At 46.2% G+C, this 23570-nt stretch overlaps 1 protein-coding gene across 10 annotated transcripts in view; it reads right to left on the minus strand.

Moving 5' to 3' along the window:
* ZHX1 (zinc fingers and homeoboxes 1) overlaps positions 1 to 23570 on the minus strand; it is a 178077-nt gene that overhangs the window by 73471 nt on the left and 81036 nt on the right. For all 10 annotated transcript variants that reach the window (XM_069220694.1, XM_069220700.1, XM_069220697.1 and 7 more), the window contains one exon: positions 12456 to 12577. The gene's annotated coding sequence lies outside the window, so the exon portion shown is untranslated. The remainder of the gene's footprint in view (positions 1 to 12455; positions 12578 to 23570) is intronic.

Raw genomic sequence — 23570 nt, forward strand, 5'->3', positions numbered from 1 at the left:
CCCCCTCCGGCCACGGCCCCCACTTTTGGCGGCAAGGCTGGAGGGAACAAAGAAAGCAACAAGGAGGAGTCACTGGCCAGTCAGGACAGCCCCTAAGGTGTCCTGAGCTGAGGTGACTCTGACTTTTAGAAATCCTCCATCTTGCAGATGGAGGATTCCCCCAATAGGGTTAGGATTGTGACCCCCTCCCCTTGGGAGGAGGCACAAAGAGGGTGTACCCACCCTCAGGGCTAGTAGCCATTGGCTACTAACCCCCCAGACCTAAACACGCCCTTAAATTTAGTATTTAAGGGCTACCCTGAACCCTAGAAAATTAGATTCCTGCAACTACAAGAAGAAGGACTGCCTAGCTGAAAACCCCTGCAGAGGAAGACCAGAAGACGACTACTGCCTTGGCTCCAGAAACTCACCGGCCTGTCTCCTGCCTTCCAAAGATCCTGCTCCAGCGACGCCTTCCAAAGGGACCAGCGACCTCGACATCCTCTGAGGACTGCCCCTGCTTCGAAAAGACAAGAAACTCCCGAGGACAGCGGACCTGCTCCAAGAAAGGCTGCAACTTTGTTTCCAGCAGCTTTGAAAGAACCCTGCAAGCTCCCCGCAAGAAGCGTGAGACTTGCAACACTGCACCCGGCGACCCCGACTCGGCTGGTGGAGATCCAACACCTCAGGAGGGACCCCAGGACTACTCTGATACTGTGAGTACCAAAACCTGTCCCCCCTGAGCCCCCACAGCGCCGCCTGCAGAGGGAATCCCGAGGCTTCCCCTGACCGCGACTCTTTGAATCCAAAGTCCCGACGCTTGGGAGAGACCCTGCACCCGCAGCCCCCAGGACCTGAAGGACCGGACTTTCACTGGAGAAGTGACCCCCAGGAGTCCCTCTCCCTTGACCAAGTGGAGGTTTCCCCGAGGAACCCCCCCCTTGCCTGCCTGCAGCGCTGAAGAGATCCCTAGATCTCCCATTGACTTCCATTACAAACCCGACGCTTGTTTCTACACTGCACCCGGCCGCCACCGCGCTGCTGAGGGTGAAATTTCTGTGTGGGCTTGTGTCCCCCCCGGTGCCCTACAAAACCCCCCTGGTCTGCCCTCCGAAGACGCGGGTACTTACCTGCAAGCAGACCGGAACCGGGGCACCCCCTTCTCTCCATTCTAGCCTATGTGTTTTGGGCACCACTTTGAACTCTGCACCTGACCGGCCCTGAGCTGCTGGTGTGGTGACTTTGGGGTTGCTCTGAACCCCCAACGGTGGGCTACCTTGGACCAAGAACTAAGCCCTGTAAGTGTCTTACTTACCTGGTTAACCTAACAAATACTTACCTCCCCTAGGAACTGTGAAAATTGCACTAAGTGTCCACTTTTAAAACAGCTATTTGTGAATAACTTGAAAAGTATACATGCAATTTTGATGATTTGAAGTTCCTAAAGTACTTACCTGCAATACCTTTCGAATGAGATATTACATGTAGAGTTTGCACCTGTGGTTCTTAAAATAAACTAAGAAAAGATATTTTTCTATAACAAAACCTATTGGCTGGATTTGTCTCTGAGTGTGTGTACCTCATTTATTGTCTATGTGTATGTACAACAAATGCTTAACACTACTCCTTGGATAAGCCTACTGCTCGACCACACTACCACAAAATAGAGCATTAGTATTATCTCTTTTTACCACTATTTTACCTCTAAGGGGAACCTTTGGACTCTGTGCATGCTATTCCTTACTTTGAAATAGCACATACAGAGCCAACTTCCTACATTGGTGGATCAGCGGTGGGGTACAAGACTTTGCATTTGCTGGACTACTCAGCCAATACCTGATCACACGACAAATTCCAAAATTGTCATTAGAAATTCATTTTTGCAATTTGAAATTTTTCTAAATTCTTAAAAGTCCTGCTAGGGCCTTGTGTGTTAAGTCCCTGTTTAGCATTGTCTTTTAGAGTTTAAAAGTTTGTTAAAAGTTTGAAATTAGATTCTGGAAACAGTTTTAGATTCTTTAAAAAGTCTTCCAACTTTTAGCAAAATAATGTCTGATACAGAGATGAATGTGGTGGAACTCGACACCACACCTTACCTCCATCTTAAGATGAGGGAGCTAAGGTCTCTCTGTAATATCAAAAAAATAACCATTGGCTCCAGACCTACCAAAATTCAGCTCCAGGAGCTGTTGGCAGAGTTTGAAAAAGCCAACCCCTCTGATGATGACATCACAGAGGAAGAAATTAGTGACTTGGAGGCCAATGTCCCTCCTCCAGTCCTAAATAGGGAGAACAGGACCCCTCAAGTCCTGTCTCCAACTGTGTTAGTCAGAAATAGTGAGTCCCTCACAGGAGGGTCCCACATTTCTGAAATCACTGAGGATGCTCTCAGTGAAAATGACCTCCTGTTAGCCAGGATGGCCAAAAGATTGGCTTTAGAGAGACAGCTCCTAGCCATAGAAAGGGAAAGACAAGAGATGGGCCTAGGACCCATCAATGGTGGCAGCAATATAAATAGGGTCAGAGATTCTCCTGACATGTTGAAAATCCCTAAAGGGATTGTAACTAAATATGAAGATGGTGATGACATCACCAAATGGTTCACAGCTTTTGAGAGGGCTTGTGTAACCAGAAAAGTGAACAGATCTCACTGGGGTGCTCTCCTTTGGGAAATGTTCACTGGAAAGTGTAGGGATAGACTCCTCACACTCTCTGGAAAAGATGCAGAATCTTATGACCTCATGAAGGGTACCCTGATTGAGGGCTTTGGATTCTCCACTGAGGAGTACAGGATTAGGTTCAGGGGGGCTCAAAAATCCTCGAGCCAGACCTGGGTTGACTTTGTTGACTACTCAGTGAAAACACTAGATGGTTGGATTCAAGGCAGTGGTGTAAGTAATTATGATGGGCTGTACAATTTATTTGTGAAAGAACACCTGTTAAGTAATTGTTTCAATGATAAACTGCATCAGCATCTGGTAGACCTAGGACCAATTTCTCCCCAAGAATTGGGAAAGAAGGCGGACCATTGGGTCAAGACAAGGGTGTCCAAGACTTCAACAGGGGGTGACCAAAAGAAAGGGGTCACAAAGACTCCCCAGGGGAAGGGTGATGAGACAACCAAAACTAAAAATAGTAAAGAGTCTTCTACAGGCCCCCAAAAACCTGCACAGGAGGGTGGGCCCAGAGCCTCTTCACAAAACAATGGGTACAAGGGTAAAAACTTTGATCCCAAAAAGGCCTGGTGTCATAGCTGTAAACAGCATGGACACCAAACTGGAGACAAGGCCTGTCCCAAGAAAGGTTCCACTCCAAACTCCCATCCAGGTAACACTGGTATGGCTAGTCTCCAAGTGGGATCAACAGTGTGCCCAGAGCAAATCAGGGTCCACACTGAAGCTATTCTAGTTTCTGAGGGTGGGGTGGATTTAGCCACACTAGCTGTCTGGCCGCCTAACATGCAAAAATACAGACAGCAACTCTTAATTAATGGGACTAGAATAGAGGGCCTGAGGGATACAGGTGCCAGTGTCACCATGGTGACAGAGAAACTGGTTTCCCCTGGCCAATACCTGACTGGAAAAACTTACACAGTCACCAACGCTGACAATCAGAGAAAAGTACATCCCATGGCAATGGTTACTTTAGAATGGGGAGGGGTCAATGGCCTGAAACAGGTGGTGGTCTCCTCAAATATCCCAGTGGACTGTCTGCTTGGAAATGACCTGGAGTCCTCAGCATGGGCTGAGGTAGAACTAAAAACCCATGCAGCAATGCTGGGTATCCCTGAACTGGTGTGTGTGAAAACAAGAGCACAATGCAAGGCACAGGGTGAACAAGTAGAGCTGGAGTCTGGAAGAATGGCCCAGCCTACCAAGAGAACAGGAAAGTCAGTTGGGAAACCAACTACAACACAGCAAAAGAAAGGGAACCTCTCTTCTCAGGAAGAAGTTCTGCCCTCTGAGGGAACTGAGCCTTTGGAGCTTGAACCTTATCAGGTTGAGCTCTTAGGCCCAGGGGGACCCTCCAGGGAGGAGCTGTGTAAGGGACAAGAAACCTGTCCCTCTCTTGAAGGCCTTAGGCAGCAAGCTGCTGAAGAGTCCAAAGGCAAGAAAAATGGAACGCATAGGGTCTATTGGGAAGATGGGCTCCTGTACACTGAGGCCAGGGACCCCAAACCTGGTGCCACTAGGAGAGTGGTAGTGCCTCAGCTGTTCAGGAAGTTCATCCTAACATTGGCCCATGACATTCCCCTTGCTGGACATTTGGGACAAACCAAGACGTGGGAGAGGTTAGTCAACCACTTCTACTGGCCCAATATGTCCAACATGGTTAAGGAGTTTTGCCTCTCCTGCCCCACCTGTCAAGCCAGTGGTAAGACAGGTGGGCATCCAAAGGCCCCCCTCATTCCACTTCCAGTGGTGGGGGTTCCCTTTGAAAGAGTGGGTGTGGACATAGTTGGTCCACTAGAACCTCCCACAGCCTCAGGAAATATGTATATCCTGGCAGTAGTGGATCATGCTACCAGGTATCCTGAAGCTATTCCCCTTAGGTCGACTACTGCCCCTGCAGTAGCCAAGGCCCTCATTGGTGTCTTTACCAGAGTGGGTTTCCCTAAGGAGGTGGTGTCTGACAGAGGTACCAACTTCATGTCAGCATACCTAAAGCACATGTGGAATGAGTGTGGAGTGACTTATAAATTCACTACACCATACCATCCACAAACTAATGGCTTGGTTGAGAGATTCAACAAGACATTAAAAGGCATGATCATGGGGCTCCCAGAAAAACTCAAAAGGAGATGGGATGTCCTCTTGCCATGTCTGCTTTTCGCTTACAGAGAGGTGCCACAGAAGGGAGTAGGATTCTCACCCTTTGAACTTCTGTTTGGTCATCCTGTAAGGGGACCACTTGCCCTTGTTAAAGAAGGCTGGGAGAGACTTCTCCATGAGCCTAAACAGGACATAGTGGACTATGTACTTGGCCTTCGCTCTAGAATGGCAGAGTACATGGAAAAGGCAACCAAAAACCTTGAGGCCAGCCAACAGCTCCAGAAGTTTTGGTATGACCAAAAGGCTGCACTGGTTGAGTTCCAACCAGGGCAGAAAGTCTGGGTTCTGGAGCCTGTGGCTCCCAGGGCACTCCAGGACAAATGGAGTGGCCCTTACCCAGTACTAGAAAGGAAGAGTCAGGTCACCTACCTGGTGGACCTGGGCACAAGCAGGAGCCCCAAGAGGGTGATCCATGTGAACCGCCTTAAGCTCTTCCATGACAGGGCTGATGTCAATCTGTTGATGGTAACAGATGAGGATCAGGAGGCAGAGAGTGAACCTCTCCCTGATCTTCTGTCATCAGACCCAAAAGATGGCACAGTAGATGGAGTGATCTACTCAGACACCCTCTCTGGCCAACAGCAAGCTGATTGTAGGAGAGTCCTACAACAGTTTCCTGAACTCTTCTCCTTAACCCCTGGTCAGACACACCTGTGTACCCATGATGTGGACACAGGAGACAGCATGCCTGTCAAAAACAAAATCTTTAGACAGTCTGACCATGTTAAGGAAAGCATCAAGGTGGAAGTCCACAAGATGCTGGAATTGGGAGTAATTGAGCGCTCTGACAGCCCCTGGGCTAGCCCAGTGGTCTTAGTCCCCAAACCTCACACCAAAGATGGAAAGAAAGAGATGAGGTTTTGTGTGGACTACAGAGGGCTCAATTCTGTCACCAAGACAGATGCTCATCCAATTCCAAGAGCTGATGAGCTCATAGATAAATTAGGTGCTGCCAAATTCTTAAGTACCTTTGACTTGACAGCAGGGTACTGGCAAATAAAAATGGCACCTGGAGCAAAAGAGAAAACAGCATTCTCCACACCTGATGGGCATTATCAGTTTACTGTTATGCCCTTTGGTTTAAAGAATGCCCCTGCCACCTTCCAAAGGTTGGTGAATCAAGTCCTTGCTGGCTTGGAGTCCTTTAGCACAGCTTATCTTGATGATATTGCTGTCTTTAGCTCCACCTGGCAGGATCACCTGGTCCACCTGAAGAAGGTTTTGAAGGCTCTGCAATCTGCAGGCCTCTCTATCAAGGCATCCAAATGCCAGATAGGGCAGGGAACTGTGGTTTACTTGGGCCACCTTGTAGGTGGAGGCCAAGTTCAGCCACTCCAACCCAAGATCCAGACTATTCTGGACTGGGTAGCTCCAAAAACCCAGACTCAAGTCAGGGCATTCCTTGGCTTGACTGGGTATTACAGGAGGTTTGTGAAGGGATATGGATCCATTGTGACAGCCCTCACTGAACTCACCTCCAAGAAAATGCCCAAGAAAGTGAACTGGACTGTGGAATGCCAACAGGCCTTTGACACCCTGAAACAAGCAATGTGCTCAGCACCAGTTCTAAAAGCTCCAGATTATTCTAAGCAGTTCATTGTGCAGACTGATGCCTCTGAACATGGGATAGGGGCAGTTTTGTCCCAAACAAATGATGATGGCCTTGACCAGCCTGTTGCTTTCATTAGCAGGAGGTTACTCCCCAGGGAGCAGCGTTGGAGTGCCATTGAGAGGGAGGCCTTTGCTGTGGTTTGGTCCCTGAAGAAGCTGAGACCATACCTCTTTGGGACTCACTTCCTAGTTCAAACTGACCACAGACCTCTCAAATGGCTGATGCAAATGAAAGGTGAAAATCCTAAACTGTTGAGGTGGTCCATCTCCCTACAGGGAATGGACTTTATAGTGGAACACAGACCTGGGACTGCCCATGCCAATGCAGATGGCCTTTCCAGGTTCTTCCACTTAGAAAATGAAGACTCTCTTGGGAAAGGTTAGTCTCATCCTCTTTCGTTTGGGGGGGGGGTTGTGTAAGGAAATGCCTCCTTGGCATGGTTGCCCCCTGACTTTTTGCCTTTGCTGATGCTATGTTTACAATTGAAAGTGTGCGGAGGCCTGCTAACCAGGCCCCAGCACCAGTGTTCTTTCCCTAACCTGTACTTTTGTATCCACAATTGGCAGACCCTGGCATCCAGATAAGTCCCTTGTAACTGGTACTTCTAGTACCAAGGGCCCTGATGCCAAGGAAGGTCTCTAAGGGCTGCAGCATGTCTTATGCCACCCTGGAGACCTCTCACTCAGCACAGACACACTGCTTGCCAGCTTGTGTGTGCTAGTGAGGACAAAACGAGTAAGTCGACATGGCACTCCCCTCAGGGTGCCATGCCAGCCTCTCACTGCCTATGCCGTATAGGTAAGACACCCCTCTAGCAGGCCTTACAGCCCTAAGGCAGGGTGCACTATACCATAGGTGAGGGTTCCAGTGCATGAGCATGGTACCCCTACAGTGTCTAAACAAAACCTTAGACATTGTAAGTGCAGGGTAGCCATAAGAGTATATGGTCTGGGAGTCTGTCAAACACGAACTCCACAGCACCATAATGGCTACACTGAAAACTGGGAAGTTTGGTATCAAACTTCTCAGCACAATAAATGCACACTGATGCCAGTGTACATTTTATTGTAAAATACACCACAGAGGGCACCTTAGAGGTGCCCCCTGAAACTTAACCGACTGTCTGTGTAGGCTGACTAGTTCCAGCAGCCTGCCACACCAGAGACATGTTGCTGGCCCCATGGGGAGAGTGCCTTTGTCACTCTGAGGCCAGTAACAAAGCCTGCACTGGGTGGAGATGCTAACACCTCCCCCAGGCAGGAACTGTGACACCTGGCGGTGAGCCTCAAAGGCTCCCCCCTTTGTCACAGCCCAGCAGGGCACTCCAGCTTAGTGGAGTTGCCCGCCCCCTCCGGCCACGGCCCCCACTTTTGGCGGCAAGGCTGGAGGGAACAAAGAAAGCAACAAGGAGGAGTCACTGGCCAGTCAGGACAGCCCCTAAGGTGTCCTGAGCTGAGGTGACTCTGACTTTTAGAAATCCTCCATCTTGCAGATGGAGGATTCCCCCAATAGGGTTAGGATTGTGACCCCCTCCCCTTGGGAGGAGGCACAAAGAGGGTGTACCCACCCTCAGGGCTAGTAGCCATTGGCTACTAACCCCCCAGACCTAAACACGCCCTTAAATTTAGTATTTAAGGGCTACCCTGAACCCTAGAAAATTAGATTCCTGCAACTACAAGAAGAAGGACTGCCTAGCTGAAAACCCCTGCAGAGGAAGACCAGAAGACGACTACTGCCTTGGCTCCAGAAACTCACCGGCCTGTCTCCTGCCTTCCAAAGATCCTGCTCCAGCGACGCCTTCCAAAGGGACCAGCGACCTCGACATCCTCTGAGCACTGCCCCTGCTTCGAAAAGACAAGAAACTCCCGAGGACAGCGGACCTGCTCCAAGAAAGGCTGCAACTTTGTTTCCAGCAGCTTTGAAAGAACCCTGCAAGCTCCCCGCAAGAAGTGTGAGACTTGCAACACTGCACCCGGCGACCCCGACTCGGCTGGTGGAGATCCAACACCTCAGGAGGGACCCCAGGACTACTCTGATACTGTGAGTACCAAAACCTGTCCCCCCTGAGCCCCCACAGCGCCGCCTGCAGAGGGAATCCCGAGGCTTCCCCTGACCGCGACTCTTTGAATCCAAAGTCCCGACGCCTGGGAGAGACCCTGCACCCGCAGCCCCCAGGACCTGAAGGACCGGACTTTCACTGGAGAAGTGACCCCCAGGAGTCCCTCTCCCTTGACCAAGTGGAGGTTTCCCCGAGGAACCCCCCCCTTGCCTGCCTGCAGCGCTGAAGAGATCCCTAGATCTCCCATTGACTTCCATTACAAACCCGACGCTTGTTTCTACACTGCACCCGGCCGCCACCGCGCTGCTGAGGGTGAAATTTCTGTGTGGGCTTGTGTCCCCCCCGGTGCCCTACAAAACCCCCCTGGTCTGCCCTCCGAAGACGCGGGTACTTACCTGCAAGCAGACCGGAACCGGGGCACCCCCTTCTCTCCATTCTAGCCTATGTGTTTTGGGCACCACTTTGAACTCTGCACCTGACCGGCCCTGAGCTGCTGGTGTGGTGACTTTGGGGTTGCTCTGAACCCCCAACGGTGGGCTACCTTGGACCAAGAACTAAGCCCTGTAAGTGTCTTACTTACCTGGTTAACCTAACAAATACTTACCTCCCCTAGGAACTGTGAAAATTGCACTGTGTCCACTTTTAAAACAGCTATTTGTGAATAACTTGAAAAGTATACATGCAATTTTGATGATTTGAAGTTCCTAAAGTACTTACCTGCAATACCTTTCGAATGAGATATTACATGTAGAGTTTGAACCTGTGGTTCTTAAAATAAACTAAGAAAATATATTTTTCTATAACAAAACCTATTGGCTGGATTTGTCTCTGAGTGTGTGTACCTCATTTATTGTCTATGTGTATGTACAACAAATGCTTAACACTACTCCTTGGATAAGCCTACTGCTCGACCACACTACCACAAAATAGAGCATTAGTATTATCTCTTTTTACCACTATTTTACCTCTAAGGGGAACCCTTGGACTCTGTGCATGCTATTCCTTACTTTGAAATAGCACATACAGAGCCAACTTCCTACAGGGCCTCTGGCCCAAAACGGGATTCCAAATGCATTATACAAAGCGAACCCGGGATTTTGGGCAGAAAGGTTGGTTATGGTCTTTAACAACTCTTTAGAGCTGGAAATTATTCCAAGATATTGGAGGGGTGCAATAATTCACCCAATATTCAAAAGAGGTCATCGATCCTGCCCTGAGAACTATCGTTTAATCACCCTAATGGACTCTGAGGCCAAATATTATGCAGGTACACTAATAGAGGAACTTCATGGTTGGGTGTTGGAAAATAATAATATTCCAGCCAACCAGTCAGGCTTCGACAAGGGGCCTGGAAATGCAGTTAATACCTTGTCTCTCATCATCACTATAGATAAGTGCAAGCAAAGAAATCAACCTCTGTACTTGTGCTTTGTCGATTTAAAATCTGCTTTCGACTTGGTACAGCAAAATCACTTATGGGATGGGTAAAGCTAGCCTCTTGGTGTATTCCTGCTCGATTATTAAAAGCCATACGGATGGTATACACTGATGCATGGGTCAGAGCAAAGACAGGGGATGGCTCCTTTCTATCGAGGAAAATTAAGACGAACCAAGGCATGAAGCAGGGCTGCGTGCTTGCACCATAACCTTTTAATCTCTTTTTATCAGATTTGATGGTTAAGCTTAATGAGGTGAACACGCATCCCCCAAAGATTGGTGATATGCCCATTTCAAATCTGCTTTATGCTGATGACGTAGTCCTTCTAAGTCAAACTACGGTAGGACTACATCGACTAATTGTTAAGTTATCAGAATCTGCTGAGGCAAACGGAATGACAATAAACCAGAAAAAAAAACAAAGTGATGAAAGTCAGCAAAAAAAAAATACACAAAGCGGGTAAGCGGTACCTACAAGGGAAAGAATTAGAACAAGTTAAATCTTACAGATACTTTGGCATATTATTTGACGAGGGGATCCTTTCTTCCTCAGAAGCATAACCTACAACCGAAAGGAAATGCACTATTGCTTGCTTTCTGTATGTTGAAAAGGTCACTAGAGAGCCCTAATTATCTACCCCTGTTACAAGTAATTGCTGCTAAACTAATGTCAGTAATTGGTTATGGAAGCAAAGGTCTCAGAGGAAGAGATGCCTGTATTCTGAATGGGATAATTGGTCTTTGTTCCAACTTCCAAGGAATTCCCAGGCTCTGATCAGGCTAGAATTCAGATAGCCGAACCAAAATTTAGCAAGAAAGGGCAGTTACATCAAGAGTTGGAAGCACATACAGCAAGTAAAGGGAATTCAACTTTGTCAGTCACTCTGGAAGGAAATGAGTTTGAACCCCTTGACTAAATACCGGCACTATTTGGATCCGGATCTTGATAATCTAGAGGTGCGGATATTGTGGGACGAAAGTCTCTCCCATTAGGCATTTAAAAAAAATCATTAAAAAATCATAAACCGAATAGTGAAGAGCAGATCTATTTACGGGTAGGTGTCTTTTCGCAGACAGATCCCATTCATGGATAATAAACAAATATAAGACCCTAAAATAGCCATACCTGGAAGCGGGGTGGTCAAAAGTTGATAAGGATTTATTTATTAAATATCGGTTTGGCCTTCTACCTGGTGGTTTCCACTCTGTCCCTTGGGAATGATTTGGTTTAAACTCTGTGTAGCTTGTGTGGTTGTGGGGTAGAAGATGCTATCAATTTCATTTGTTAATGTAGCGCAGAAGCCTCTTGAAGGCTACTTTTAATCAGAGAGGAGGAATACAATCCTGCAGGAAAGAGGTGATCGCTGGTTTTAAACCATCTGACATTACTTTAAATGCTAGAATAACAACATTTTTACGTTTGGCATAAAAATAAAACTATATGCACAAAGTACAATGAAGTTAAACGAGGCAGCTTAAAGTGTTTTTTATGCTTGATAAATGCCTTCTATTTTGTTTGAAATGATGATGTATTATTTCTATCTTAAATTTACTAGGTGGATGGATAGAGTGGTAGACACGTGATGAGTACACAGCCTTTTAGGCTAAATATCTTATTTTGCACTTTAGTGTTACACTGATGGGTTGACAGGGTTATACCATACGTAAAATCAGGGGGTAATAGCCCGTGTAAACATGGACTACAGTTTAAATACGGGAACGCTTGTCTTCATAAACCATATAGTCTGAGGAGTGCAATGTTTGTTGGTACTTATGCGTTTTTTGCATAGAGTTTTTATGTTGTAACCCTTCATGATTATACATGTTCATAGTAAAAAGGTATCTATTAGTATCAAATTATTTTTTTATTCTTATTGCGTGTTGCACTGGTTTTGAATTACTATGCACTTTAATAAAATTTAATTGAACATTCTGCTCATAATTCTTCCACAACAACAGTTGCTAAGGGAAGACCTCAAAGATGCCCCACTGCCTTCTTTACCTCCAAATCCTTTACAGGATAATTTGTATTTGATTTGAGCCAAGAAGGTATGAGACTTTGCCTTCCAAAGAATTGGACTATCCTCGATACTTTGATATTTTTCAAAGGTTGACAAGTCGGTGACAGCAAACAGAGTCAGAAGGGTTTGTTCACAGCTTACAGAGATTAAAATCGTTGTAGTTATTTTTTCCAGTTTTAACTTTATTACATTTATATTATATTTCCATTGCTAAATGCATTTTTCGCTTAAGCCACTTTTTTTTAATTTTTATAAATAGCGCTGTTGTGTTTCACATATTGCTCTGAATTCTCAACGCTAATGCAAACATAACCATCATTTATTCAGTATTTTGATACTTTAAATAAAAAGAAAATAACAGTACAAAATAATTGGAAAATACAAAATTAATTATCTTCAGTGCAGATTACATTTTGGAAATATATTGATATATTTACAACATCTAAGAGACAGAACTAAGCATGTGGTTAAAAAATCCTACATATTGAATAGCAAAGCCATCTTAGGGAGCTTACTGTACATGCGCAGGACAGACTGGGGTGTCTGCTGATGAAATGTTTCCATTTGAGGGTGGTGGTCAGTGAAGATCAGCTTGGCGCTCTTGGTAGGCTCGGCTCCTTTGCAGTGGCAGGGTTAACTGAAAAACAGAATTCAATGTTGCATCCAACTGAGCATGAATACTCTCTCTACAGTAAGATACATCAGTCACCTACGATGTACAAAGTCCCCATATATAAACTGGTGGCCAAAGCCCAAGATACTTAATCTACTACAGCAGGTACAAGCTCAGTTCCACAGTTTGATGGATCACTAGGCACTGCTATGACCAATACCACTGGGCCTCAGACCTTTTCCATGCCTTTTTTGCAGCTAGACTGAAGGCCATCGGCGAGGTTCTTATGAAAGATTAGTGTGGTACTTTTAATTAAGCACGTCTGCTATTCATCTCGACTCCAGGGGTGAATGGGCTAATACAGAAGGCAGATGAAGAACCAGCATGATCACTATTCTGGCCTACTAGTCCATTATTCAAAGCCCTCCCGTATACTCTACCCCTTAGTCAGGACTCTCCTCATGGCCTGGTATGTATTCTTTGGGAAATATGATATCTTGCTATTTAGCTTAGTATTAACTCAGGGCTAGAATGTAAAACCTTTGAATAGCATGGAGCAATATTATACCATGCCTGATTTCTTGTGTTAGAGAAGACTGTTAAAATAGAAAAACACCTAACTAATGAGAGACTAACAACTGGAAGGATAACAGAAAGATGAGACATGGTCTACTCTTAATGGAAGCAACAGTACATTTACAGCAGAACTATGGAAACCAGGGGGCAGTATTAAAATATCAAAAGTAATACCCTGGATAAGGTGAATAAAGCAGACCTTGCAATAGGACTTACATGGAAGGCGTCCAGAGCCAATAAAAGCACAGCAGCTCATTTTAAAACACAAAAGGTAAACAAAAATTGTAAGAAAGAAACAAAAATACAGAAAGCATTGAAATGATATTTTTAGAAAAGGTACATAATGAGATCACAATATCTGCTGAAACACATGCACAATATATAACTAGAACATTAATGTTCAACATAAGAATCAAAACGAGCCCAGTCGACCCCCGAATTAAAATAAAAAAAGGGTTATGCTACCAAGAAACCCCTCTTGTGCTGAATTTAACAAGACAACACTGGAAGAATCTTTCTTTGATAACCCTACAGCAAATAGACAAAACAAGTTGTCTTTTTGCTCAAACTGCTAGACCAGACAACTTAAATTACCATTTGAAAAGGGGTATTGTTTAATCAGGCTGCATGATCTTATTAGAACCAAAATCCTCAACCAATACAAGGCAATCGTTCCCTAGAGTAGCCTGGTCAGTACATGTAAAGCTCACTGATAATCCTGGCGGAGCCGCACTCGCGCACACCTAATCAAAAAAGCTGTGCGGTGGATGAGAGAAAAAAACAAACAACCTGTAATACTCAGTGTATTGGCATTATTGATGCTCTTAATAATCAAAAACCTTTTACAGTCAATGTTAAAAGTATTAGAAACATTTGCCAATGCCTCCAACCATGATAATGATTTGGTAACTAAGATCCTTAAGGTATTTGTTACACAGAAGCTGTCCAAACAAAAACCCGAACAAATGAATAACACATTAACAGGAAATGATGCAGGTGGATTAGGCTTTCACAATCAGACCAATAAGGACGTTTACGTTCTAAAAAAAACAAGAAAAACAACTCTTGGTGGGGTTGAGCAAATAAAAATAGAGTTTGAAAGCAATTATGTAGCTTGACCAAGAGTAAGTGGAAAAATAAGAAGTTGCAAATATTTTCTAATAAAGGTTGCCACTGGGAAAAAATATATAAAGAAAAATCAAGAAAAACAACCACAGTGAGAACAACTTAAAAAAGGGCCCAACTCTTAAGCTTTAAGCAGCCTGTAAGGAAACATGGTGCAAGCACACCTGAACAGAACCAGGTCTCGTAAAGCCTCTGTCAGTGGTTTTTCCCAAAAGGAAATACCCACTAATGGTATGGCACAAGACACTTAAAAAAAAGTCACATGAAAAAAGGGACTAAAAAAAATCAGGGCAACTACTAGTGGGAAGTAACATCCCCACAACTGTCTACATTAAACAATCAAACCACTCAAACAGAGGCTAGGAACTGGGGTGAGGAAGGGATAAGGGGAAGACCGAGATGACACTGTTGGAAAATACAGATTCCTCCCAAGGAGAAACTTCAAAAAGCAGAGAATACATAAAGTTGAAAAGAGGAGTGTTATCACCACCTCACTTTGGATACGAAACGTCTGCATTTGAAAAACACGTTCTCAGAATGAAAAATTCTAGAGGTAATACATTCTGCTCCAAATCTACAAGAAATAACTCAAAGGACCCGTTATTAGCGAGTGTCTCAAAAGACCAATGCAGCACCAGAAATAGAATAAAGCTACTATGGATTCCCACTCCTGTGGTATTGCAGCAAAAATTCTAAAATTTGCAGAGAGCATAAGGTATATAATTTATAAATCTGCATTAACTGTGTAACACAAATCATAGGATCGAGATGATATCACGGAGGGGACATACAACCCCCCTGAAAGTAAGTGAGAGGAGCGCTCACCATTCCACGGCCTGTGTGAATCATAGGATCTCCATCACTAAAACAGGTACAGATTTATGCATGGGAATGAATAGGACTTAAAAGGGGTAGCCACTGAAGAAATTGAACAGAGCTGCATAGAAGCAGCAATATACCAAGATATGCATGTGGGGCCCGGCTTTGTTGTCCCCACCTTGTGTGGCGAGTGAGGGCACTGCCTATGCAGAGGTGTGACTAGTAGGGGTCAAACCTGCATAATGGGAACATATAGAGGACGCCTATCCTTTAGTGACATCCCCCTTCACTGCCATCTATTTGCTGCAGGGGCCACCCCACTGGTGGCCTATAAAGAGTGAGGCGGTGGGGCCCCCTGGATTTCTCATAGGGAGGAACAGGAAAGCCCAGCCCCCTAAAGGGGAAAACCATGTAGCAGTACACCAGTCGACGACCTCCTAACAGCGGCACAAACAACAGACCAGTGGCAAGTGTGGTCAGGAGCTAGAGCTATCTGCTGGGGAGCTTTCAGGGCCGGTACCACTTGTGGCTATTCAGGGCTCCAAGGCGTCCCTTAAGGGGAAAATTGAAACTGGTGCATGAGATGAATCTGTTTTGAAGCAGCAATGGAGTGAGGCGCGGCAATCCGGAGCTCACGCCAACACCCTCCCATCCAACAACATCCTGATGTAGACAAAGGGCCTAGGGGGTTGCTAAAGGCAGGCCACAGCACCCTGTTCCTCTCCCTGCATCACCCGGATTGGAGGCCTCCCACAGAGATGGGGACTAGGCAGCTTGATTTACTCTGCACGGACCTCACAGCATCGCCTGTAGGCCCCAGCCGATGCACACACTTACACAGAATACTCATCGGCCTGGGTTGAAGGCAGTGGACGTGCTGCCCCAGGGTTGAGTAATGGAAGAGCGATGGGGGACCGCTGAAGCCCCCGAGGTCAGAGCAAGCACATGGATGTAGAGGGAGCTGCAGCATAGTCATGGGGGTGAGGAGTGAGTGAGAGGTACTGCGGAGGGGTTCCTCCCAGGAGCTGGCCTTGCAATACAGAGGACAGTCCCTGAGAGGGCAGTCGCTGAGGGTTAGGACCTCCTCCCCAGCTGAACAGGGAGCCTGAACCAGAAAGTTAAAGTACTGGGATCGAGTGGTCTGGGAGTGGCCCACCAGTGCATGTGAAGCAGCCCTGTAGGGCGAGAGCGACTACCAAAGGATTGTGCGCGCCTGTTGTAGACTTTGCTGTTTGGGCAGCCCTGGAGTGAATACAGCAGCAGCCTACTTGACAGCATAAAACTGAGGCGTGAGAGCCGGCACACCATCCCGTGGCAATCAGGCCTATATTGGTGATACAGTGGCAATCAGGCCTATATTGGTGATACAGCAGAGTTAGTCAGAGGCCCCAGCATGTGATGGTGTCCCAGGCTGGGGACCCTCCTCAACATTGAGCTAGGTGAGCCTATATATATTTGTCCCGAGAGCCCAGAATAGGCGGTGGGGCCCAACGTACAGCAGTCCTCCTTCGCTGGGGGGACACAGAGACGGGCTGAGACGGAGACGCTTTGGACCAGAAGTGGTCCTGCAAGCATTGAGCAATGTCAAATTGAACTTGGGACTGGCACCCCACTAACAATGGTGGCCCCTCAGAGCATCTATCTCGAGGTGCCAGGAAAGCATAGGACAGCTGGGATCATCTGAGAGATGTAAAAGTTGGCTGTGGTGTGGAGAGGTGGGGGGGCCAGTGCTGAGAGTCGCCCATCCCACAGTAGAGAAAAGGCATCATGGGAACGCGCAAGCCTTTAACCAAAGGGGAATTATTCAGTCTTCCTTCGGTCCCTCGGCGAACCTACCCTGAGTCGCATGCCTGAAGGGCCTGTGCCTATTGACCAATTGACGGTGAGAAGTAGTCCTCGTTCAGTAAGTGACTTCCCAGCACTTATTCTTTATATAAACAGGAGAAGTAGTTGTTACGGTCCTGATGAAGCGCCAAGGGATCATTTTTTGACCGCAGAGGCGCGAAACATGTTGACCACATTGTGTTAGGACTAGGTACACTACCTTTTTTTCCTTTCCATGGAGTATAGTGGGACATTAATCCCCGCATTAACTCCTCTTGTTTCCTTTTTTAATCTTGGCCTGATCCTTTTTCTGAGTTACTAAATCATGATGCCTAAGGCTCAGAGCCAATTTTAATTTGTCTCTCCTACTTTTTTCTAATTGTCAGTACTTTCTGCAGACCGAATTACATCTGCTATATCATCTTCGGTTCAGTACCACCATCCTAGTGGATGTTTGAGGGCTCTCCTGAAAATACTGATACGTCCTCACTCTGCATACATATGTATTGGAACAGTGTACTATTTCTATTTACAAGCTATGGAGGAGCACCAGCAGACTTGGGGAGGTAATGGATTGGGGGAGCCCTTGCAGGCCACACCCCCAATTGTTTGTTTGTTTGCATGGGAACTCCAGTGCGTGTTCCACTCTAATTTGGAAGTTTGGATGGGGAGACAATATCTTCCTGTCCTGGGGAGTGGTAGCTGGGGTGTTATTTGTTTGTTGTTTGAAATGTACCTTGGTTGGGAGATACCACCAGTGCCTCTTGTCCTGACAAAACTTGTTATAATTGTTGGAGTGGGAATGTGCAGGTTTGGGTACGAGGAGAATTGGGATTAGATTAGGAGAGGATGATAGCGCACAACACTTAAAAGCTCATGACTTGAAACATAAGTGGTATGTATAATGTACTTCAGTCAACGGTGGCAATGCCAGAAAGGGTCTGCGTATCGAAGAGTAGCCTAAATTACAATAGCACATATAATATACAAAGCAACATGTCATGCAACAGGTGCAAATCTGGTGTGACTACCCTGCCACAAGGCTAGAGCACCGGTCTAGAGAACCAGAGCAGAGAATATTGTATCAAAACACCAGAGCACACTGTAAAAGCAAGTTGAGTCCACTAAAGTATTATGTCAAAGGTAAGCAGAAGTGCTATTTTATTCCATAGATAGAGCCATGAAGTCCACAGACGTATAGCAGTTGACGTGTTTAGTTCTCTGGGCTTTATTAAGGCTATCTTCCTTTTTTACAAGGTTCACTCCATGAATTATATGGGAATAAGAGTGAATGGGAAATCATGTTGCGGTTGCAACTCAATGTATATCATTGATCAGAAGCTCATGTACAAGTGTAGAATAGCAAATCAAAATGAGGCCAACATAAGCCATGGAGGCATGTAGTAACGCAGCATATGGAGCTGCAAAACAATGTACAGCAGTAATCCAGTGTTTCTGTAAGGCGTGTAGTGAGGCGTCTCACTATCAACTTCTAGCTCCGTTGTACTACCCATGCTTGAGGCTTATCATGCATCACTTTGAACTATCACGCCTTATAGAAGCACTGGATTACTGCTGTACATTATTTTGCAGTTCCTAAAAAAAGTGGCCCTACTGCACTTACTTTATTATTTTGGGGTCCTATTGGTGTGTATTCCCAGGGTCATGTTTAAGGAGCTGGAGTCCCTTGTTGTAGCCTTTTTGTGGGGGTAGGGGGGCTGCAGGCGAATTACACTGAACATACTAAAAAGACCGAATGATGCTGGCGGTCTAGCAGTGCCAGAGTTTGAAAATTACTATCTGGCAGCACAGCATAGGAGAATTAACTTAGTTCCACATCACAAGAGCAAAGTGCCTGAGGTGTGGTGAGGAGGGAGCTGAACTGCTGCACATGCTTTGGACTTGCCCGCTGCTCACAGCCTACCTGGAACAGATTACTGACACACTTACTTATGTCGTAGACAGACAAGTACCATGCACCCCACAACAGTGTTTGCTCAATTGGTTCCCATACACAACCAAAATCAAAGCTACAAGCAGGTTCCAGTGTTGTGTAGCCATTTTAGTTATAGCTCCATGCACATTATTTTAGCACACTAGGCCTGCCGCTGTGCACTTTAACCTAAATATATTTTATTTGGCTTCGTTTATTATTTTAACAATAGCCACATTTGCGGTCTTGGTTTATTTCTCTCTTTATAGCTGTTCTTTGCTTAGACCAGCACCGTGTTCTTAAAAAAGCACTCTGTGCCACTCTCAAGGCTGCTGTGAGATGGGTTGCCGGTAAAACTTGGTAACATTTTGTCTCTGGTATTCATGGAAACATACACATCCTTATGTAGGGACATTTTCTCAGAACATCAGCTGTTTTATTATAAAAACACTTCACTGTTGCATACATGTTAGAGGGAGATTCCAGCCAGATGACAACGACTGTATGCTGACCGCTGAACGCTTCGCTACAGCTTGCTTATGCAGGCTTCAGGCCTTTGCACAGGTACGGGGGATGATGTATTCCTAGGGGAACCTGAAGGGCAGAACTAGAGCTTAACATGATGTGCTCTAATATAGCCTAGGTAGGAATTAGTCCATTGACTCTAGTGACAATATGGTAGCGTTATTTCTATGCTTTACTCTCCTTGTCACAATTCTAATCCTGTCAAGCATTATCGTCCTGGTTATTGTAGTACATACTTTATAATCTAAGATGCAGTTTCTTCATTAAAACCTTATTGAAACATACCTCCTCTGCTTGTCCTTGTACATGTGAGACTAATGTAACTGAGAGAAACGGATGAGATCTGAGTGACCACGATTTCCCTGAGGAGTCTAGTGTGTCATGCGCTCGGCCGCCCAATCATCCCTGCTCTTGGGTAGAGATGAGGCACTGCTAGTAAGCCAGAGCAAAACCCTGTATTGAGGCGACAGGTGTCACCTTTAGTGGGTTAAGACTCAGTCTCACACCCCGCAGGCGATTATGCCGCTCAAATTGTGTAGTCTCATTAGAATAACAAGAGCCTACGTGACATGGTGCCGCCAAAGTTTGGTCAGGCTCTAATTTTCGGGTCCTCCTGAGTATCTCTGTCTCACTACATACAAAGACACCTCAGTACTATATACGGAGACATCCGTGGTATTGAGGATTTCCTCCTCAGCTGAGTAGGGAGTACTTAACTAATGCTGTAGGTTGTTCAAGCTTGAACCATTAAAAGGATTATCCCCATTTGGTGTACTTATCTCGGAACAAAAATTTACCATTCATTATGGCGAATCCACAACAGGTAGCAATCACAGTCAATAAGCGACCACCCCTAACTGCACATTTACTGGCACATGGCCTAACGGCTGAGGGGGGTCCAGTCACATTTGTTGTTGATGCACATCCAGCATATAGAACAGAACTTTTTTTATTCTTGGGTCACATTTCCAGCAGTTGATGGGAACACAAATACATTTCATAATTATACACCTGCAAAAGTTCCTGTACAATACGGAGCATATGCATATTTAGAAATACCTCTATCTTATCAGGAACATAATAAATGGCATAATGGCATCGTACCCCACACAATTTTACACATTAATTTAGGTCCTCTAAGTAATGATGGTCCTGCCTGGCCTTTATTGGCCACTTACACACCTCACCCAGCTGCAGCGAACTTAAAAGTAGCTGAAGACCGTTGCTTACATGCTGATTTGACTGCAATATTCATACAATTAGTACAGTTTGTAATGCAAACATTAAATACAAACCCAGCACGTGCTGCACCAGCGCAACCACATGCAGTAAGGCCAGGCATTAACCCTGAGACTGTACATTCGATCATGGGTAAAGTACCCACCAAACGAGAAGAAATTCCGTTTTGGTTAGCTCAAAAAAATTAAACGCGCTGGATACAGTATTTCCCCATACGGGACCTCAGGTCAAACATAGTATATTAACTATGTGCTTGCCATTTGGGATGGCTCCCACAGTAGATAATTATAATACATGGGGCACGGTATTTGCCACACACTATACTACCACACCTGGTACACCAACACTTGCCAACTTACCGGAAGTGTTGAAACAAATCCAAGATGAGTAGAGGGCTGTCCCGGCCCTGGACTTGGGAATGCAGCTAATGGGCAATTTTGCCACAGTATCCTCAATTATATTAAGTAACCTTAAAGGGGAAGGAGTCGCATTAGCAGTGCGCATGCGGCTTCTGGGCGTTCCTCCACAGGATCAAGAACATGAGCTGCCAAAGATTATCACGGAGACCTACTCAAGCATTGGTTGAGATAGTCTGGGAGCCAGACCAACAAAACCACAATTTCAAGGTAAATTTAATAAAGATTCTACCAAGCAAGCTCCTGAAGGTGCTAAGAAGCGCTGGGATAAAAAACAACAAACACCTAAAAAAGAAAGGGGAGAATCTCCGCATCCGGAGACCCCACAGAATAGAAATAATCTCAGAAATAGAGATCATATAAAAACGCCTAACAGATATCAATATACTGATACACACCAATCTTGTTCCTTTCAGGACTCATCGGAAAAACACAGTGAGAGAGGTGGGCGATCAGAGCAAAGAACTGAGTACGTGAAACCAAGACAGGAACCACAACGCTCAACAGAAGTTTCTGCTAAAAAATTTTTTAAAAAAATAAAAATAAAAAAAAACAAAGAGAAACTTCCCCAACAAAAACCACAACTCAAAAAGAAAAATGTGGCAGCAGTTGCAGTTCGACATTGCACTCAAGACTAGGGCTCTCTTGAAAAACAAGAAGTGGGCACTAGCGCTATTAGACAGCACGGCAGAGGTCACAACAGTTCGCCGGAATCTTCCAGAGCACCTGGAGGTGAAAACAACGGATGACTTCCTACAAGAAGAAACAGCGGACATGTGTGTCTTCACGCCTGATAGGGTGTACAATGTAACGTTACAGTTAGGAGACAGAGCACACAATAGACGCAATATTTTGGGACCGCATGGTAAACATATATGATATTTTGCTGGCCAAAAAGGATTGGCACAGGGCATTGGTGCAGGCACCTACGCTATATCGCAACCACGTAGGATGGGATAAAGATTCCCACTATCATATAATCCCGATTAAAGGGGCGTGGCTGGCAACCGATGAGGCTGCAAGCTTAGTGCGGAGCTCCGGAGCTGAACCGGGGCCCGGCCGGCATATCTACCGCACTGATCCCAACAATCTAACAGCGGACCACCGTGGGCCCTTCCGGAGTTCAGCTGGACCTAGATGTGCTACTTTTTCTTGAGTATTGCACCCTTTTAGCGGAGAGTTTTGTGAAACTCTCGGTCGGCCAGAGAAAGTTGCGTGAAAACAAAATGGCGACTGCGTCCTACGCGGCGCCCATGGAAGGCCAGAGAACGAGAGGAAACCCCTGAGCAAGCGCAGCAACCGGAGCTCGAAGCAGAGTCCAAAAAAAGTGCAACAGAGAACCCGGTGAGTGAAGGAGGGCGTGCGCAAAAGAGAGCGGTGCAGCGCCGGCGGAAGATGTGGGGAGCGTGGAGGGCCGCCATTGGCATCGGGGTATGGAAAAGAAAAGAAACAGCTGATCACCGGGACCAGTTTGACACATGGGAAGACTCGGTGGGCCACCGCCGCATTTCCAATCTGCACTGAGCGGAGATCACTCATTACTGGCTCGTAGAGACGGGGGAAAAACCAGAACTATCCCATCGAAGGACCGCTAACACCCGCAAGCACAGCGGGGACCCCCCATTTCAAGATTCAGACACGCGAACCACTACACCCGCATGACTCAGTAGCTGAAGAAGGGCCTGAGGAGCTGGAACAAAATACCCCCGCTTCAGGGCCAGAGCGGTAAAGAACCTGAAACACTACTTTCCGGGGTGAACCCGCGACCTGCGGGACCTCCCACCTGACTCACCGCTCTGATTCAGAACCTCGTGCTGGCCTCGCCGAGAAACAAACGCATCAACGAGAGGTGAGGAACAGCAGCGTGTCCCGGACGCGGCCCCCGGATCCCTCCCTGAAGGTTGGAGCCAACCCCCCTGGAGGCACACTAGATAACCGACAAGTCAAAGCCAAGGGAGTAATCCTTAACAGCAGAGGGTCTATATTGAATGATCTCAATGGTAAACAGCTATAAACTCCCGGTACACCCCAACCTGCACCACAAAACCAGACGCCGTATGAACATCCCAAGCTGAACGCGCAAGGGGGTGCAGAGTGAGGGGCGGGGAAGACCCGAGCACCCCCCCTGTCAATGATAGAAACTTGTGGTCAGTGGTAATTGGATGGGGAAAAAGACAGGCAACCAGAGCAGAAACCGCTAAGCCAGACCGCTGCACTGGAAAAATTTGTACAACTCACCCACTTTATCCACTGCACAGTTCCAGCCATGGGGAAACCCAAGAAGCGAGACGATCAGGCCCAAACGGAAGGTACAAATGTGCATCAAACCACCCAGTCCTCCAGCCAGAACTCCTCACACTGCCCTACCACTCAAGAAGCAATGTTAGACACGATACTCCTGGCTATCAAATAATCAGGTGAAGCACTCGAGGGGAAAATCGACCACCTCTCATCTGAACTCTCACTACTCAGAGACGATCACCACAAATTGAAAGAAAGAGTGGACACAAGTGAAAAATCTTTAACCAATATCGACCTCAAGCAACAAACTGCATCCAAA

The sequence above is a fragment of the Pleurodeles waltl genome, chromosome 2_2 (assembly GCF_031143425.1).
Source record: "Pleurodeles waltl isolate 20211129_DDA chromosome 2_2, aPleWal1.hap1.20221129, whole genome shotgun sequence".
NCBI classification, from domain to species: Eukaryota; Metazoa; Chordata; class Amphibia; order Caudata; family Salamandridae; genus Pleurodeles; species Pleurodeles waltl.